Below are 19,465 nucleotides of genomic sequence, written 5' to 3'. Positions count from 1 at the left end.
TGTGCAAAATACACTTTCATTCTTACGAAAAGTACGACATACTTGGTGTTGTCAAAACAGTTGCCAAGTGTGATACTTAATTTTCTTATAATACTTCAATTATTTTATGTTATTCTCCATTCGTTCTCTCAGTATACGGTATACTAAGTCTACCATAACACTGTCAACAACTGTCCAATTACTGAGCAGGAAGCTCTGCATGAAGAAGAATTCTGATCCCCTTAAAGAGAAGCTACTTGCAGTTATTGTTTTATATTCTTAACCTACGGCCAGGGACTACAATATGTTCATTACAATTGTTACAAGGTCAGTTCTCGATGAGAGAACATGAACCGTATTGAAAAATGTAATGTCCTATAAGACGGAATGAATATGTTTGCTTTTTTTTCGTTAAAACTATAATATGTTCGTGGTTTAGATCACTTCATAATTCTCTGATTTCTAAATGTTATAGATTGATTGAAATGCGACATTGTGACGGAAACTCAAATTAAAATCAAAACTAAAGGACAGGGATGAAAATTTCGTTTATATTTTCTAACAAAAGTCAGTTCACTTGGAAACTGTACGCATCCCGAAAACAAAATTTGATTTTTTTTACCTTCAGGGATGGGATCTGAAATCCGTATTATAGGAATAAATGGCCCTTTACTAATTATATGCAAATTTGAAAATTTCGTTTGTTAATTCCATTTTGTATCTCTCCTGTTAAATGCAATATTTTGGACGTGTCCCCTTTTCCAGATGACCGACTCAGTCAGTGCCAATCGCTCAGCCTGACTTACGCCAGGAGAAAGTTGCTGTTCACCACAGAAACAGACTCCAGAGGTGAGAGAACTCAGTTCTTTCTGATAACTACTAGCAGTAGAACTTTGCTGTACACAACAGAAACAGGCTCCAGAGGTGAGAGAACTCAGTTCTTTCTGATAACTACTAGCAGTAGAACTTTGCTGTGTACCACAAGAACTGACTCCAGACATGAGAGAACTCAGTTCTTTCTGTTAACTACTAGCAGTAGAACTTTGCTGTACACAACAGAAACAGACTCCAGAGCTGAGTGAACTCAGTTACTTCTGATAACTACTAGCAGTAGAACTTTGCTGTGCACCACAGGAACAGACTCCAGAGATGAGAGAACTCAGTTCTTTCTGATAACTACTAGCAGTAGAACTTTGCTGTGTACCACAAGAACTGACTCCAGACATGAGAGAACTCAGTTCTTTCTGTTAACTACTAGCAGTAGAACTTTGCTGTACACAACAGAAACAGACTCCAGAGCTGAGAGAACTCAGTTCTTTCTGATAACTACTAGCAGTAGAACTTTGCTGTGTACCACAAGAACTGACTCCAGAGGTGAGAGAACTCAGTTCTTTCTGATAACTACTAGCAGTAGAACTTTGTTGCGCACCACAGGAACTGACTCCAGAGGTGAGATAACTCAGTTCTTTCTGATAACTACTAGCAGTAGAACTTTGCTGTGTACCACAAGAACTGACTCCAGACATGAGAGAACTCAGTTCTTTCTGTTAACTACTAGCAGTAGAACTTTGCTGTGTACCACAAGAACTGACTCCAGACATGAGAGAACTCAGTTCTTTCTGTTAACTACTAGCAGTAGAACTTTGCTGTACACAACAGAAACAGACTCCAGAGATGAGAGAACTCAGTTCTTTCTGATACCTACTAGCAGTAGAACTTTGCTGTGCACCACAACAACTGACTCCAGACATGAGAGAACTCAGTTCTTTCTGTTAACAACTAGCAGTAGAACTTTGCTGTACACAACAGAAACAGGCTCCAGAGATGAGAGAACTCAGTTCGTTCTGATAACTACTAGCCCTTGTTAAATAGAGGTCTTACTGTAAGGGTGAGTCTCAATTCTGTGAAGACAGGTGACTGGTGTAAATTCAGGATATTTCTCCCTCTCTCGGACGACCAATGAGTTACATCCAAGTGTTAAGCGATTTAATATGCGTGCCTAACGGCAACACAAGTGTTCATAGACAATAAAACTGCATTTTATTCGTCGTAATTTGACATTGAAAGAATGTTTAACTTTACTCTGCGCGTTTAGCAGTTACAAGAGCAAACAGGTGTTTTAGAAAACATCCCCAGCGTTGTCATAAGAAAGGCGTTGGTAATAAACAATTGTACGTCGCAGGTGTGATTGTACTTCTTAAAGTAGCTGACATTACGGTATCTGTAATGAGAAAATGTGTAGATCTGTTTTTATCGTGAGAGGAATGAGAACTACCAAGTATATCCAGATATATTCATCTAACAAACGTTGAAGAAACTGCAACTCAGGTACGTTTTACCGCACGAGCTACTCATCTCTTGAAAGTAGCAGTAATACATCACAATGAAAACAATAACAAGATATTCATAGCACAGCGGACATTGAGCAGGTACGGCAATTGCTTGTTTTAACCACTTAGAATATAATTAACTACTTCTAAATCCCGTAATGGTCCACATTGTTTATTTTCGTGTTATATTAGTTATATTACTCGATTGTAAGCATTTCTGATACGAATAATAGAAACACTCACTCGGATCATGAACTTAGTAGTGGGCACTAGGAAAGTTTTGCAATACGCAGAACCAGTTGGCTGGACACCGCATTTATGGTGAGGGATGAAAAGAGGGTGAAAACCGGTCTAGAAGACAGCAAGGCGCGACCTTCACACCAGTTGTTTCCAGGTAGTGGGATTGATAGCATGTTAATGTGTCAGTGTGGTCTAAGGGTAAATATCGCGCAAATATCCGCTACAACTTTGCTCGTGTATTAACTCTTGACCAGTGCCTGGAGGAAATGACTCCGGTGCTGGGGAAAGACTGTCCACATCGGACACCAATTTTCCGCTGGTATAAGGAGTTCCAGAGGGGAAATTTTGGGGTTCAAGACGATCCTCGTTCTGGGCGACCCTTTGAATCAGTGACTGAGGAAAACATTGAAGCTCTGAGGAAAACGTTGCAGCAAGAGGGGCGGATGACATATCGGCAGGTTGGTGAGACCTTCCACATCCCTGCACCAGCTACTCATTCAATTCTACACGACCATCTCCATGTTAGAAAGGTTTGTTCCCTTTGGGTGCCCCATTCACTTTCAGAGCAAAGGGCACATCGAGTGAAATGGTACCGAAAAATGCTAAAACAGTTTGAAAATGAGACTTCGCGTAACGCCAATAGCATCGTTACAGGTGACTAAACTTGACTCTATTATTACGATGCCCCAACAAAATCCCAGAACAAGGTGTGCCTGTTTGAAGATGAGGGTACTCCTGTGACTGAACGAAAGTCAAGGTCAGTGAAGAAAAGGATGATCGCAGTAATCTTCACTAAAGGGGTCATCCTGACTCGGGTTGTGCTAGAAACACAAAGGGCAGTTACTGCGAAGTGGTACAGTGAGACTAGTCTGCCTCAGGTCACCCAGGCTCTGAAGCAGCTCCGTCCAAGGTCACGGCTCAACACTTGGCTCTTGCATCACGACAATGCTCCAGCACATACAATTTTCCGCTGGTATAAGGAGTTCCAGTGGGGAAATTTTGGGGTTGAAGACGATCCTCATTCTGGACGAATGTCTGAATCAGTGACTGAGGAAAACATTGAAGCTGTGAGGAAAATGTTGCAGCAAGAGGGACATCGTGCTAATGCAACAATGGATTTTCTTGCCAGATCAGGGTTGACTGTGCTTGATCGCCCTCCATAGAGCCTTGATCTTACCCTTGTGACTTCGCACTCTTCCCAGAAATGAAGATGAAGCTGAAAGGGCGGCGTTTTCTAGCCGACCAGGAGCTTCTGGCAGCATGGGATCAAGAGTGTGAAAATGTAATCGAAGAAAAGTGGCAGAGTTGGTTCAGTGACTGGTTTCGACGTATGTAGAAGTAAATTGAGTGGGGTGGAATTTATTTTGAAAAAGTCTAAAGCGTTCACTCACATTGCAGAATTTTTCTAGTGCCCTTTGTATTGGGCATTTGGAAAGAGATCCTCTAGCGAACACCAATCCATGAGCAAGGGAGATGGAGGGAAGATATTTCGTTGATCAGTCACAGGCAGTGTGTGGGCTGAGAGCACAAGATTGTCAGTATCAGTCAAGTAATTGAACGATAGGAAGAGATAGTTATGCTCATGGCAGAGCACCAGGAGATCGGGAACAGATTCTTACAGAACTGATGACAACCTTCCTCTCTTAACACCAATCAGAGGACAATGAAGCTATCGATAAAAGGAAGGGAAGACACAAAACTAATAGCGTCATAGTCGGAAAAGATTAGGAGTTGACTAAGGAAGATCGGACAGTGAATACGAAAGTTAGGAGGCTCACAAAAATAACTAGATAGTGTGTTAGACTCAGCTACGAGTTTCGTGGTCACCAAGCGTAGAGTCAAGGAGAGGTTACCTCTTCTTTCTCCTACTTAGGATTATGTGATTCAGAGACGGACGATCTTTTCTACAGCTGTCCCCTATCAGTTCAACATGTCGCATCACTAATCAGATAACTTGGTGGTTACATAGAGTTAGGCACCCTTTTAAGTCCTTTCTTACGACCGCGCTCAGGGTGATTCTGTTCAGTCTGGTTGTTTGTATACCACATTTAAAATGATGAGCTTCGTATTGTAGCCAGAGAAGGGGTGTTAGGTCAGAGTGGCGACCGTGGAATCACGAGCTGGGTAAGACAATGTTTCCCCTCTCCCTGTCCGATATCTCTTGGTAAAGTCCTGGTCTCTTCTGACGCACAGTGAATCCCCCATTTTATGTGGACATGTCTTCATTGCATTCTATTTTCTCTTTTGTTTTACCTGCGCGCTGTACCGTCCTGGTCACAATCCATACTTTGTAAGGAGCACGAACACTACATTTATGAAGAGCTCGCTTCCAAAATTGGCAAGTTATTGAATTACATGTAAAAATTACTTTATTTGTAATTTTTACTCGTAATTCACTTCTCAAATTAAAATTGCAATCGTTACATTGTAGTAATCGAGATACATCGCAACAAGAGCTTGGTAACTTTGGAGCCCCAGCACTCGCAGCTTGTACTACATTTAGGTAATCGTGTACTACATTGTTCAGACGGTGGTGGTGATTATTGTTTTCAGAGGAAGTACAACTGGACAACCATCCTCTATTAACACTAAGCAGAGGGAAAATGGAGGAGATATGACATTTAAAGGTATAGGCAAAAGAAAGAGTGGACTCCATAGGACTCGAGCACCTCAAAAAACCGTGGAGGAGACTCACACAAGACTGAGGTAGCGGAACCGCGGAGGAGCCTTACACAAGAGCCAGCTAGCGGAACAGTGGAGGGGCTCACACAAGACTGAGGTGGCGGAACCGTGGAGGAGCCTCATAAAAGAGCCAGCTAGCGGAACCGTGGCGGAGACTCACACAAGACTCAGCTAGCGGAACCGTGGAGGAGACTCATACAAGAGCCAGCTAGCGGAATCGTGGAGGAGACTCACACAAGACTCAGCTAGCGGAACCGTGGAGGAGACTCACACAAGACTGAGGTAGTGGAACCGTGAAGGAGCCTCATACAAGAGCCAGCTAGCGGAACAGTGGAGGGGCTCACACAGGACTCAGCTAGCGGAACAGTGGAGGGGCTCACACAAGACTGAGGTAGCGGAGCCGTGGAGGAGCCTCATACAAGAGCCAGCTAGCGGAGCCGTGGAGGTGTCTCATACAAGAGCCAGCTAGCGGAACCGTGGAAGAGCCTCACACAAGACTCAGCTAGCGGAACCGTGGAGGTGTCTCATACAAGAGCCAGCTAGGGGAACAGTGGAGGGGCTCACACAAGACTCAGCTAGCGGAACCGTGGAGGTGCCTCATACAAGAGCCAGGTAGCGGAATTGTGGAAGAGCCTCACACAAGGCTCAGCTCGCGGATCAGTGGAGGAGCCTCACACAAGAGCCAGCTAGCGGAATCGTGGAGGAGACTCACACGAAAGCCAGCTAGCGGAACCGTGGAGGAGCCTCACACAAGAGCCAGTTAGCGGAACCTGGGAGGAGCCTCACACAAGGCTGAGCTAGTGGAACAGGTGAGGAGCCTCACACAAGAGCCAGCTAGTGGAACCTGGGAGGTACCACACACAAGACTCAATTAGCGGAACCGTGCATGATCCTCACACAAGAGCCAGCTAGCGGAACCTGGGAGGAGCCTCACACAAGACTGAGCTAGCGGAATCGTGGAGGAACCTCACACAAGAGCCAGCTAGCGGAACCATGGAGGGGCTCACACAAGACTGAGCTAGCAGAACCGTGGAGGTGTCTCACACAAGACTCAGCTAGCGGAACCATGGAGGGGCTCACACAAGACTGAGCTAGCAGAACCGTGGAGGTGTCTCACACCGTTACCGAGGTAACTTTTTTAGCCTTCCCCATTTATGTTTTGGACTGGCTATCGCTGTAAAAATTAGTGTCACATCATGCTCATCTTTCTAACTGGTTTTCTACGACTACTTCTAAGTTACTGGGGGCCATACTCCTAACTTATTATTTCTACTTGCCTAAAACACTCCGTTCTATTTTAAATCAAGAACTGTCTGTTTGTGTTTCGCGTTATTCTGTGCCAGGTATGGACCATTGATGGGCTAATTAATATAAAAATAGGATCAAATAAGTATAAAGTGTGCACTATGGAACAGTTGAATGAACTAAAGTGATATGCGGGAGAAATGGTCACAACATTTTGTAACTTCCTATTGTAGTTTAATTTTAGAGTTATCCTTGTAGTATATCGTAATTTTTTAACTCTCTATTAGAGCGTAATAAGTAATATAGTTTACTTTTGCTTGCCGTAGTGGTAGATTGGTGTTAGTAGCAGCAGACTTGGTTCAGTGCCTTATTTTTGTCGTGTTTATTTCCACTTACATTATGGACACATTGCCATTATCGTATTGATCTCTGTAAACTGTTATTTCCATTCCCATTATTGTCATAATCATCTCCAACGTAACTGAGAACAACGTAAGTTACAGTCCCCCTGATGAACTTGAGACAAACGAACAGGCTCCCATCTTCCTTGCAAACATTCCTCAAAACCTTTCATTTACTCCACCCTCCCACACTGTCGCTGGAACCAGCTGTGCAGGCAACACACACATATTGTCATCTGAGCTTTCTTGCCATTCCCAGTCGACAAGGGACACCATTAACCACCAGCTTTCTGCGTACAGTAATGCTTTAAATATTTGCAATATAAACGCTCAAAGCTTCCTTGCGGAGGCGCGAATGGATGAAATAAAAGCCCTATTTATGCCTCCCAGTTTCCACGCAATATTAATCACTGAATCTTGGTTAAAACCACACCACGCAATAGAAAGACTTCAGCTGGCGGGTTATACATTTCTTAGATCCGACAGATTAAGTAATCCCTCCGGGGGTACTGCCGCATATGTTACGACCAGCTTACGCCCTAAAATAATCTGTAGGTCTCCAGGTCCGTACGAGCGAAAACCTGAGTTCATGTTCCTGGAAATAACTGTGAGTGAAGTAAAATGTCTTCTGGGTGTAGTGTATAAACCACCGAAAGCGGGTTTTTTATGCGATCTAGAGACTCAAATACAATATTAAGTCCCTGATTACTCAAATATAATTATAACGGGCGACTTCAACATAAAACTTCTTGAACCTAACGCTCCTCAGACAACCCACCTATTAACTTATTTTAAAGCTTGCGATTTAACGTTTCTCCTTCTCAACGCTACACATTACACAGACACATCACACACCTTAATTGATCTCATTACCACTAACCAACCTGAATTAGTTCTTCATCGCTGTCAAATTAGTGCCCCAGGCATATCGCGACATGATGCTATATTTATGGCCTATTCTATTAAAAATCCCAAGTTCAAACCGAAAATAATTTCATATAGAGATCTACGAAGAATTGATAAGAATAAACTTTTACAAGACACAGTTGCAGTGCCATGGCATGACATATTTAAACTTAAAGACATAAATGACAAAGTCACTCTCTTCAATCAACATATGACTGAACTGTACGATAGACATGCCCATGAAAAAAGGCTCGAGTTACGCGAAAGCCAGCTCCCTGGCTCTCAGATGAGATTAGAGCACTAATGGCTGAATGCGATGCTGCTTATAGACGAGTTAAGAAACATTGCACTCCTGACAATCTACTGAACTCTAAGAGACTAAGAAACGCTACGACCCAACAGATTAGAAACGCGAAACTACGACACGCTCACAGTTTAAATCAAACAAATGCTTCAACAGCTGTATTGTGGAAATCCATAAAGAGCTTTGGAATTACCAAAGGACGAGACGACGACGAAAAAAATATACCCTTGGAAAAACTGAACTATTATTTTTCATCTAACTACACATTAAATGCAGCCCTGAAAGAGGAAGTTCTAGACGGGAATTATGCAAAGACGCGAACAGATAGACAAAACTTCTACTTCCGTCCAACAACCCACTCACAAGTCAGGTTTGCTATAAATAGGATAACATCAGGGGCAAAAGGAAATGACATTATAGGAATAGAAATGACAAAAATTATTCTGGATGTGATATTACTCGCACTAATTAGCAAATTTAACTCTTCCCTTGTAGAGAGCACATTTCCCGTAATATGGAAAGTGGGCATTATACGTCCTCTAAAAAGTAGCATCCCCTTCTGAACCATCTGACTACAGAGTCATCTGCATACTTTCTGCTTTATCCAAAGCGCTAGAGTTCATCGCTCATAGACAAATAACAGACTACATGACGACTTACAACATACTTGATCCACTACAATCTGGTTTTCGTCAAGCACACAGTACTACAACGGCACTACTGAAGGTCACAGAAGACATCCGAGAAGCTATGGACAACAAGGAAGTGACAGTTTTAATACTCCTAGACTCGAGCAAAGCTTTTGACTCTGTTGAAATTGACATTTTGCTCTCGAAATTGTATTTCCTCTATTACTCGGACAGCGCCCTCCTTTGGTTACATTCCTACTTATAAGGCCGTCGGCAGTGTGTTAGAGATAGAATAAACAAATCAGTTTGGCGGTCTTCGCAGTGTTGTGTACCCCAAGGGTCGGTGTTAGGACCCCTTCCTTTTTCTATTTACATTAATGATGTCTCCCAAATCCTAACACACTGCAAATACCATATTTATGCTGATGGTGTACAAATGTACCTCCATGCATCTCCAAATCTAATATTTTTGGCTGTAGACAAAATCAATCAGGATTTAACATCGTTTTCTGCTTGGTCATTGAGATGTGGTCTTAGGTTAAATCCAGCAAAAACGCAAGCCATCATCCTTGGATACCCGAAAATACTTGCGAAGGTCAATCCACCAGAGATTCCATCTATAAGTTTGTGTAATACTAACATACCATTCATGTCATCAGTAAAAGTCCTAGGTGTTACTTTCGATGATGACATGTCATGGAAAACGCATATTACAAACATCACCCAGAAAACATTCTCTGCATTGCACATGCTGCTCGGATATAAATACTTATTTTCCTGAAAAACTCAAAAAATACTGGTAGAAGCTCTGGTTTTCCCTCATTTCGACTATTGTGACGCGATTTATAGAGACACTCGGAACATGTTATTGAGCAGATTACAACGTGGTCAAAATGCATGTGTGAGATACGTCTGTAACCTACGGTACTAGGACCACGTAACTCCTTCATAGTAATTGCCTGCCGTGAGTGGAACCTCCTTACCGAAAGTATCAGGGGTTAAGCGCTACTCGCACTTTCAAGGAAGCACTTTGGAGACATTTTATGCACTAGTAAGGATCATCTGTAAAATTGATGCTGCTACTTACAACCATTCTCTTGTTATGGATGTCCTGGTAGAGAGTCTAAAATTCTTATCCGATTTGTTTTTAAAATCAAGTTTTATGTACTGCCTCTTTCTTTTACATGTAGAATATTAGTTTGAAGAATTTATCCTTTTATTATATCTGATTTATTTCATCTTAATTTAATCTTAATTTATTTCATCTTAATGTAATCTCACCATCCTTGTATTTTTATTAATTTAATTTGTATTAGATCTACTTATTGTATGTAATACAATGTAATATATGTATATTTCACCTCATGGTTAGATGGAAGGGGAGGCCTGAGGGCCTTATATGTCGGTTTTGTTACAATCTGTACCCCTTCTGAATGTTCATTCTTATTTTTCATGGTTTCGCAAGACTATGTTCTTTACCATATTAGATCTTAACCAGGCATATAATAAAATACCTCTGGCAGAAGAATCCAAACACCTGACGGCTTTTGCCACGGATTGGAATCTGTATCAATACTACCTTCGGGATCCACACGTGTGCAGCTGTCCTTACTAGACAGCTGGAGAGGGTCTTCTCCGATATCAAATTCGAATATCTGACACATTAACTCGATGATGTCGTCATGTTTTCAGTGACCTCCGAAGAGCACTTAGATCATCTGACGGAAGTCCTCAATCGCCTTCGGAAGGCTGGGTTGACTGTTAAATTATCTAAGGTAGCCTTTGCTAATCCTTCTATGTCGTTCTTAGGGCATACTGTGTCGCCCGATGGTGTATATATTGACCATTCCAGAACACAGACTTCAAGCCTCCGAAGGACATAAAGGGAATCGCTAGATTCATAGGCATAGTGATTTTTTCAGCTAATGTATTCCTAACTTTGCTATTAGGGCGGCGCCCTTGAACTTACTTCGCAAGAAAGGTGTGAAATTTGAATGGGGGCCGTCGCAGCCAGCCGCTTTTGAAGACCTTAAATTAGCTCTTTGTAACGTCCCTGTACAAACCATGCCTGATTTGTCTAAGAAATTCATTGTCGAAAGTGATGCCTGTTCATCTGCTGTGGCTGCTGTCCTTTTTCAGGAGACGGAACTCGGAAGGCAGCATACCTTCTATGCGTCTAGGACCTATCGGGTCGAGAAGTAAAGTATTCTACCTATGAATTAGAGGCTTTGGCAGTCTTGCTTGCCCTATAGAAGTTACGCCTTTATCTGGAACATGTCAAATTTGAATTGGAAATACACAAGCAGTCTTAATGTGGCCTCGTGGTAACGGACGTAACGCCCGTCGGGCTATCAGGATCTCAGCTTTCCAATATGATGTACGACACATTAGGGGATCAGAAAATGTATGGACTAAGCCACATGTTTTCTAGTGATATTGAGACCAGTGAACAGGAAGTTAGTTCTTCTCTTTCTATGCCCACACCTCCTAGTATTAATGCTATTTTGACGGATGTCCCTACTCTGTTTCGTGACACTGAGAATTATCAACCAGAAGATCCCGTGCTGGATCCGATAATGGAAACACTTTCTTCTGGGGAACATGTTGTCCCTTACGTATTGAGGAACGGGGTTTTGTGATGTCCTTCAAGGCATGATCAGAAAGTTATGGTTCCAACCTTTCTTGTGCCAATGATCTTCAAATATTATCATGAGACCCCATTAGGGATCAAAGAGGAACGGGAATAAATTCATTATTGTATGTGTAGACGGCTTCACTAGATTTTCATGGTAGTTTCCCACTAAGCTGACTACAGCTCAGTCTACCATTTCTTGTCTTAATACTATCTTTGCTTCTTTTGGTCCCTGTCAGTATATAGTTTCAGATAATGCAAAGGCTTTCACTTCTAACTTATTCCGGAAATTCAGTTTCAATCTGTCCATATCCCATGTAAAAACTTCAGCCTCAATCATCTTTGCCTGAGAGGATCAATCGTAATTTTCGACCTGCGTTGATCGCTCTTCATCATGGAGATCATTCCAAGTGGGATACTTCTCTGCATTGGTTATGTTTTGCTTTAAATTCGGCTGTTCATGAGTCCCACAAGTTCACTCCCGCCTCTCTCATGTTGAAATTTGTTCCCAACACGCCGCTGTCTAATCTTTGGTCACTCAATGACAGATTACCAGAGACAATAGGTCTTGATAATATCAGAGACATATGGAAGAAGGCTGAAAGTAATCTGAAGGCTTCTCATGAAAAGGTTAGAGAGAGATATGATCGTGGACGTAGGCCTACCAATTTAAAGGTTGGAGTTCAAGTTATGGTTAAGAATTTCGTACCTGCAGGAAGTCTTGCCCCCAGATTTCATGGGCCATATATAGTTTTTGGACTTCTTTACTCCTGTTATTCTTTTGGTCAGTTACCCAGCCACTGAGAGGATATTTAGAGAACACTTTCGCAGATTAAACCGGCATAATATTTTGTTTTGCAGTATAGGCCCATAAGTCATGGCAGTAAGAAATCAGCTATATTTATTCGGCGTCAGTTCTGTAATTTTTTTTAAATATCAGCTTGTAAGGTATATGGGGAGGCATTCTGTCCCTCACATATCCACCTGACGGCAGTATCTTTTGCATATACTTCATCCTGTACATACTTCCCCTCTAGTTAGGTTTATTTTATCCCGTTGCCCGCCTCTAAGCCCAAGCCTGCTAGTCACACATGCAGCCGGCCTGATCTGAAACTGCAACTTAGAAAAAAACACAACGCTCGCTCCCCACAAAAACAATTTCTTCCGCCAAATAAATGACAGTTTCAGTGCCCTCTCTTTCATCTGCGGCCGTGTCTCAACATCTGGCGAGGGATTCCGGCGAGTGGTAACGGCCCACTCTGCTCTGGCCCAGTCTCCTGCATAACGGCGTACTGGAACACCATCCTTTCCGGCGAGGGATGTGGTGCCCACCCATCTTGAAGCATTATCACTATATTTGGTCTGTGGCGACCAACACCATTTCTACCCCTCTCAAGGTAGCGGGAGAGATATATCTGAGAGGTACTTGGGGATCCGGGCGACCCCACCAGGCAACAGGCTGCGGCGGCTGCTCTTGCCGTCAAAACTTGAACTGTATATCTTGTACTGGTACGGTTGAAAGAAGACTTAAAGACTTTTTTTTAACGTAATTTCTTAAAAATGAACTTTTTCAAGAAAATTTCTGGCTGTAAAATACAACTTGGTATATTTTCTTCTAACAAGTAAAATGTCAGACTTTAACTGTGAGGAGAGACTTTAAGGGAGGGAAGGTCCATACCGCGAGGTACACCCGCCCCGTTCATTTAAATGAAGCGTCTTGAAGAATGCCATCTGATATATGAATGTCGCAACTACTAGCGCAAGAAGTTTGGACTTTTATCTACAGATGTCTCTACCCAAAAACTTATGTTATGCCCTCTAGTGTGAAGAGGAACTATTCAAATCTTAAAGTAATTTTTTTATTTTGAGGTTTCCTAAACTGAGTTGATTATGCTTTGTTTTTGGTGTATTCCAGTTTTCAACACTTCTATCTCTGTCCACTAACTTCAAATATCGACCAATATAATTTTTTTTAAATTTTCTTTTTAGGCAATACGATCCGTCTTGTACCTTTTTGATTATCTAATAAAATTTGGAGGTGTATTGGGCCTTACCCCAGAGCTCTTTAGAACCTTCCTCTCGGGTATAAAATCTAGTACATTTTCGAGCTACCTTGCCTTATTGATCGTCCAGTCTACTGAGTGAGTGTTAATAGAGGAAGCGGCGGCGTCTCGCCCTTCATCGAGTATTCCAGCAGATTAAGGTAATGGCAGCCCTTTAATAACTATGTGATAGCCTCTGAAAGCTAACTCGAGGGTAGGGTTTCCTATGTTTAATAATGTAACATTAAATTTCCAGTCTTCTAAAAAGTAAATTTCTACTTCTAATGTAAATTTTAAACGAGCCGAAAAGCACTTAGTGAAAATTCGGGACTAGAGAGAGTGATACCTCTTGAGTTCCCTGTCAGCTTGACATAGAGGTGACTATGACTTTGTAACTGTTTTCTGTCTGCAGCTTTCGTAACTTACATTTTCTCCATCTAGTCACCTCAGTAGTATAGGCTTAGCCTCTGTAACTTCGGGCCGAAGTCCAAATAGTGTTTTAATATTTTGAGTGCAAATTTCAAGGAGTGCAAGTGTCCGCCTCCGCATCATTTTGATTTTTGGGCCAGTAACTTTAATCTGTCTTTTGTCTCCCACCAAGTTCCGGTAGAATGGGTATTCCATACTTCTGTAAAATTGATTATTTAAGATGTTAGACTGTTGAGTGTTTAAGACAGTGAATACGGTTTGAATTGTAAAATGTAGGTTGTGCCTCGAGAGGCCTGGAAAGTGTTAATTTTATTGGGCAAAGATGCTGTGGTTGTGAATGTAAAAGTTGAAGGTTGCCTTGAGAAGGCAGTAAGGATATAAAGTTCGGAGCGCAGCCTCCTAGATATATTCATAGAGCATAGACGTTCTTTCTATTCTTGTAGAGGTGTTAGTGTAAATATTGAATGGTGCCTTTTGGAAGGCGGTAACGTTGTGGAGCAAAAGGTGCTCTCGGCAGATTGTACGGTGTGAGTTATCTGTAAATGAAATTGGGAGACCTGTCTCCTTGACCACTGAGGGGATGGAGCAACAGTGCTCAAGTAACATTTGTAAAATTGGGAGCTTTAAGCTCGTATTGTTAATTAGCAATTTTGGTTGATTTTCTGATTTCTCCCACCTAGCTAACTAGCTAGTTCTGACCCCGAAATCTTGTTCTGTTGCTGAGCGACATGTTTTGTAAAAACAGAGCATAAAAACAGCCAAAAAATTAATATACCTCTAATTTCTAATCTTTTAATTAATCTTTTGATTGTTGTGGATAGACCCATTCATGTCCGAACTTTCTCTGTCCATTTTCTATGATGCCCCTCACTTGATTAAATCACTCAAATACAATCTAAAGAAGTATGATTTAAATGTAGGAGATAAAATTTGTAGCTAGTCTCATACTGAAGAATTTTATAATAAATATTCAACCATTGTTCCCAGCCTAGCCCCAAAATTAATAAAACAATGTATTTCACTTCCCTCCTTTCACCAATGAGAGTGTGTTTAGCTGTTCGGACTGTGAGTCATTCTGTTGCTTGTGGTATAAAGGTGCATGTTCTATTTAATTCACTATCACCCTCTGCAGCTATTAGAGCTGATTTAATTGATATATGTGACATACTATTTGACATCTTGAATTCCTCAAAATGTAGTATCACAGGCCCTAAGCAGTATAGACAACACCTTTGCAGTAATTCTAATCATTTAGAACATAATGGTAGAAATTGAAAATATCTGAGGCAGAACATTGTGTTAAACAGAGGTGCTAATAGTAAACTCAACCAATGTGTATTCAATGTTGGGTAGATAATATCACTGCTCTTAAGATTTTGTGGTCAGAATTGATGGAGCAATGGATTTTCAATTTCTCTTCACTAGAAGACTGACACAAGATTGTCTGGAAAATTCATTTGTCATTGTCAGAAGTAAAGAGAGCAATAATACAGCTCCAGGTGCATCCAATATTCACAGTGCATTAAGAACTGTTAGATAAATAACTTACTATTCCCATAACAGGGTAGCAATTGTGAGGCTGATGCTGCAGTATTCCTAACCAAATACAATTCTTTGAAAATGAGTTACGCTGTGAACGAAAGATTAAATATTAGTGATAAGAGATCTAATTGTAATGAAAAAGTGAGATCGTCGACAGTAATGTGCAAACTACACCGGCAAATGCAGACAATCATGTTATTGTTTGGGCAATCAGAAGACTGCCACACAGTGAGTGTGAAAATGTTTTGATGTCCCTTGACCTTAATTCCAATGACCCAGAAAACTTCCTCTTACTAGTGAAGAAATATGAATCATGTAACATGATTTTCCGCAATGATTGTTCTCACATGTTGTGTTCTAAAATGTACCGTGTTTTTTAGAATAATCTAAATTAATTCATATGTGAAATAACTCAGGATGTCAAGAACAATTTAGTGAAGACCATAATGAATGAATATGTTAGTGTAGAAGGTATGTGTGACAGTTGCTGGCACATAAATACTTTGCAGTCCACAATACAGCTTTTGTAAATAAAAAAATGGTTTATACACATATCAGCAGAGTCCGGCTCCACGGCTAAATGGTTAGCGTGCTGGCCTTTGGTCACAGGGGCCCTGGGTTCGATTCACGGCAGCGTCGGGAATTTTAACCATCATTCGTTAATTTCTCTGCCACGGAAGCTGGGTGTATGTGTCGTTTTCATCATCATTTCATCCTCATCATGACGCGCAGGTCGCCTATGGGAGTGAAATCAAAAGACCTGCACCTGGCGAGCCGAACTTGTCCTTGGACACTCCAGGCACTAAATGCCATACTCCATTTCTTTATCTCAGCAGAAAAAGAAAAATGTCAAATTACAGAATGTAACATATATGTAATTTCATGTTCAAGTGCACTGATATGTACATAATATAGTATATATATATATATATATAATTATGGTATGTGCATGATTTTCAGTACATATGGTTGCCTATCCTGTAGTTATATGCAAATTGTTACAGAAATTTGTCATGACTTAACTTCAATTTGTGGAAAATAGCATGTGTACAGTAGGAAAATATACTTTTGAATGTATATGACATATGTAAAAAAGTGGACGGTAGGCTATCACATGAAAGATCCAGTAGTTTTGGTCTAGGCGTAGCCCTAAAATTGATGTTACTTTCCATGCCTTCGGGTATTTCGTGACGAATAAAATGTTATAACCGCAGATCAAGCATATTGTACTTGAAAAGCTATTCCATAATTCGTTTAAAAATTAAAACTTAAAATCAATACAATACAATAAAAAATTTTGAGAATCCTGGTTCAGGTATTATGTCATAGCAGCCACAAGGAGCAGTCGACAGCGAGCCGCTAGATTGTGGTAGTGGCTGCACTTTCGAGAGTGTTTCTGCTATTATCTTTATAACCTACTTGGTATGGCCATGTAATGCGTACAGAGGGCACTTCGCATCACACCATCTGGAAACAGGTCACGTGGTCGGTCCTAGAAACACCTTCAAGAAGACATGGGGGATGTTTATCTTGTTTCAAATGAAGCTCTTATAGAACCAAGTGAAGATTGGCTTACAAAAAACAGCACACCCTGCTCCACTGCGGGACAAGCGCTAACAGGTATTACTTGCCTATGAAGTGCTCAATAACAATCAGGATGTAACAATACAGTAAACTGTACTCTGGTCCGACATCAGTACCGTTAACACGTAGTAATACGAGCTTGTGTCATGAGCACGAATATCTTACTTATACAGTTGGCAAGTAATTGAATTACATGTAACGACTACTTTCTTAGTAACTTTTACTCGTAATTTACTTCTGCAAATAAAATTGTAATCGATACATTGTAGTAAACGATACACATCGCATCGAGAGCTTGGTAACTTTGGCCCCCAGCACCCGTTCATTTACTCACAGCTTGTTGATATTTAGGTAATCGTGAGACGTTGGTGATGATTATTGTTCTAACAGGAAGTACACCTGGAGGAGAAGTGAAGGTATCGTCAAAATAGAGGGAAGACTCCCTAGGACTCGAGCACCTCAAACCGTGGAGGAGCCAAATACCAGACTCAGCTAGCGGAACCGTGGTCACCAAACGACACTCCCAAGTTGACTGTCCTTGGTCTCTCTTAAAGTCGCCTCATACTACAGGCAGGGAATACAGCCCCCACGTCGTGGAGAACTGAGCCGGAATAAACACGTGACAGTGAACGGGTTAAGGCACTTCCACTCCCATATTTGAATAAGTTACCCTGAAAACTCGAAAGTGACATTCTATTTTCGCTCGGGAGCTATCATTTTGAATGTCTGTTTAGTCTAACGCAGCAATGGTAGCCAGTTAATGTCCTTTTACTAAAAGGTACAAAACAGACTAATGCATTTCCCCCTGGTATACCCACTGGAAATAAGTCAGTGATTCTCTGAAGACTCGCGTTCTGCGATGATTGTAACTTTACTGATTACATTCAGAAATTAATTTCTGCTCGGGTAACTAATTGAGCCCAATCACTTTTTTCTCACTTTTCCCGTCACAGCTTAGTTACAGCATAACGAAAATGTTTCCACAGAGCTAACGACCACATAATTGTCGGGAGAAAATGGGATCAAACCCCACCTTAGCAAACTTGAATATTGATTTCTGTGGTTACCAAATTCCCCACCAGGCAAACTAAGGCCAGAGTAACTTCCCTCGCTATCGCATTGTCACCGTAAGACCTGTCCACATCTAATAGTGAACCTGCCACCTGGTGACTGCCCTAAATGCAGATCAGTGGCGACTGACTGAAGGTTGCTCCCTCCTGTTCCAATACCACGGTTATTCCTAAATGCATCAAGGAATCAAATGCGGCATTTCTTGTGGGGAGATTCGTAAATTATTTGTTGGAAGTAAGAGTTTAAATGTTTAGATTGAATTGCATAATATCGCATAGTGCAACTAGTGACCTACTGAAGTTCCTTATGGGATCAATAGTTGCTTTGTAGCGACAGGCCTCTTATGTCATTGGCCGTTCTCCCCCTGTACATGGCTCAGTATGACAGCCGTCAGCTTCCTCCTTTCAACCTGTGTTATATTCAAACCCATTCTGCCAATTCAATGAAACCACGGCATCATAACATTCTGCTAGGGTTCGATTCCAGGTACGTAGTTAAAAAGGTATATGCATCTCCACTGGGGTGCACCTGAAATTAGCTGCACTACTTCAGGGAGAGGACGCGAGTTTATTAAGCCAACGGCTTTTCAAACCAAATATTTACTGCAAAAGATATATTTATAGTCATAAGTTAATTGAGATCATTAATGATTATTTTGATGAATACAATTAAACTTAGAATGTAGTTTCTAATTTCAAGTCTGATTTCATACTCTGGTAAAATCGCATTTCAAGCACTGGGATAAGTGAATCAGTAGTCTGCCTTATTTTCCGCTGACACAGCCACTTGCATCGACTCTCACCTTCACCCTTGTTTAAAAGGTAATTCAAATACTTCTGCAGGGCTCAATGCAGGAACTACTGAAAGCACAAATGTAGTGGTGAGGAGGGAAAACATGAAAATTATAAGATGACTGAAGTGCTTGTCACCTGTGTGATGGGAAATTTACGTACGATATCTCAAGTTTCCCATCTGTGCCACATCTGAAGGCCACCTACCTATCTGAGATCATGCGACATATTTCATTGCCGGTGTCTTCAACGGAAACGTTTCTCGAGGTCACTTACCTGGATGATCTATGGTGCTGACTATCCACACTGTCAACAGCCTCAATCACTTAATTGTACGATACTGTGTAAGTATATTACTCTACTCAACTCCCAATTAGAGAGCGGCATATGGTCTGCAGAGAGCTGCTAATTTAATCACAAGGAAGATGGTTCTGGGGCCAACACTAACTCACATTTAACCGTTTTATTACCTTGGAACAATTTATTTGCATTGGTACAAACCTTAGCACAGAATACCATTCGCTTCTAGGCAACGACACAACACAGAGTTCTTTGTTACCGGTAGGATCCCTCACTGTTGTAGCACTGAACCTCCTGAGAGGAGGAAGGGCTCCTCCTCACCTCCACGGCGCAGGTAAGGATCATAGTGTCGATAGAG

The 19,465-nt window shown here is 41.4% G+C and overlaps 1 protein-coding gene across 1 annotated transcript in view; it reads right to left on the bottom strand.

Moving 5' to 3' along the window:
• The window catches only part of LOC136886626 (zinc finger protein ZFP2-like), an 83,592-nt gene that overhangs the window by 63,953 nt on the left and 174 nt on the right, over window positions 1–19,465 (bottom strand). The window lies entirely within an intron of this gene.

This window comes from Anabrus simplex, chromosome X (genome assembly GCF_040414725.1).
Source record: "Anabrus simplex isolate iqAnaSimp1 chromosome X, ASM4041472v1, whole genome shotgun sequence".
Lineage (NCBI taxonomy): Eukaryota > Metazoa > Arthropoda > Insecta > Orthoptera > Tettigoniidae > Anabrus > Anabrus simplex.
This window is presented reverse-complemented; position numbering and strand designations above follow the sequence as displayed.